The following is a 2,165-nucleotide window of genomic DNA, read 5'->3' as shown; positions in this document are numbered from 1 at the left end:
AGAGAAATATTAATAAGTTGGATGTAAAAAAATTAAAAATTATTTTATTTATTAAGATTTTATAATCCTATTTTTTAATTTTTTAAATCAAGCTTGTTAAAAAATTTTATTTCCTTCCTCTCCCATTTTGCTCATACCAGGCACGGCTAAATTGCCAACTTGCTTCTAATTTAGCAGCTTCTTGGTCATGCACATGCCTCAATTTCTCTCAACCGCGTGGGCCGGCTGTAACACGAAACTGATCTTTTATGATCCCTTCTTCTTGACCACATCTTCGTGAAGAAGATGATGCATCCTTCAATCTTGACTTCCGTTTACATATGGGCAGTGTGAGGGGCATGGCAGTCTTCAACTGGACAAAAGTGGCTTAATGTGAAAAACCAACTTTCCTCCGGCTCCGATGTTCTTAGGGATATGACGGCCCTTGATCCTCTTCTGCTTTTGCCGGTGGCTCCCATTGCCATTAGTAATTAGTGGAAGCAATGTTTTAAAAGCCGGACCGGATATTGAACCAGAAAGACTAACGAGTCACGGTTCACACAACCGGTAATGTAATAATTAAATAAAAATAATGTTATATACTTATATAGTAATATATGCATTCAAAAATTAAAGTTATTATTTTAAAAATAAACTTTAAATAAATTTAGATGATAATAATGTAGTAAAAATGCATGTTTAATTTATATTAATTAATAAAAAATTAAATAAAAAACCAACTGACGAAAAAAAAGAAACAAAATGAGGGGAAATATTTGAACAAGTAGGGAGAATTATAATGATTTCTCAAAGAAAAAAATCAGTACTAAAAAATTTCAATAACAACTTAAGTAGCTTATAATGATAAATCTTAAAATAAAAAATAATAATTTCTGATATTTATTTTGTAATTATTTTCTTAAAAATCTCATTATAATTCTTCTAAATAAGTATCCCCAACTTAAAAAATGTCTGAAGGTATTCTATCAAAAGGGTAAGAAAATTCTCAACTAAAAGAATAAAAAAATTGCCTCCGTGAATGTGTGTGGTAATTAGGGGTGTTCATGGGACGGGACGGGACAGGGATTTTGTCCCGTGTCCCATCCCGTCCCGATCCTGTCCCGGTCCCGTCGGGACCGGGATGTCCCGCTTCCCTCTTTTTTTTTTAAAAAAAAAGATACCATAATTTTTTATATGAATTTTTTTATGTTATAATACTTATTTTTTATTGGGCTTTTAAAGATAAAAACATTATAAAAAAATATTATGTAGAAAGCTTAATTATATAGCATAAAAAAGGTGTAAAAATAATACTGTAAAAAATATCGTAAAAAAAAACACTATATAATGACTTTATGAATTATTTTATTGAGGAAGGAGATTTTGTTGAGATAATACTACAACTTAAGAGCTACAAATCACCATAAAAATAAGAGTTATTATTAATAAGTAAATTGAATAATCTAATAATAATTATTAATAAATAATTTTTAAAAGAAAAAAAATCCCGGGACGGGACGACCCCGTCCTGCGTCCTGTCCCGTCCCGTCTCGAAATTTTTTTTGTCCCGTCCCGTCCCGTCTTGAACTCACTGGGACTGGGACGGGACAAATTGAACACCCCTAGTGGCAATAATAGCCTGATGGGTGATTAGTCAAATTTATTTACATTGAAAAAAGAAAAAGGTGAGGCAGCAAATTGTTGTATGTGAGTAATTTATAAATATTAAGAAAATTGTTAAAATTTGTAATTTACAACAACTTTGTGTTGGTGATTTCCATAAAATAGTCATTATCCTTGTTGATTAAAAAAAATTTTTACTATGCAGTGGAATTTGTATATCAAAGTGTATGTTATATTAAAGAACCAAGATAATAATTTTTTACACTACCTCTAACCATAGATACAAAGCAGATGATGAAGGGTTGACTTTAATTCTAAATATAATATTGTAATCTATTTTATTTTTTAAATTTATAATATTTTTTCTAAAACAATCATATTAATTATGTGCATTAAGAGAGTTTTAAATTAATTATTTATTTCAATACATGTGATTAAAAAATAATTTTAAAAAATCAAAATATTAATTATACATAACTAATTTAATTACTTTACTAACTACAAGCAAATTAATATCCTATCCATCACTTTTTATAAGTAACAACTATTATTCTTTTTTTAGC

The sequence above is a fragment of the Neltuma alba genome, unplaced genomic scaffold (genome assembly GCF_004799145.2).
Source record: "Neltuma alba isolate B1F8T4 unplaced genomic scaffold, ASM479914v2 tig00002726_pilon, whole genome shotgun sequence".
Lineage (NCBI taxonomy): Eukaryota > Viridiplantae > Streptophyta > Magnoliopsida > Fabales > Fabaceae > Neltuma > Neltuma alba.
Note: the sequence above shows the minus strand (reverse complement) of the source record.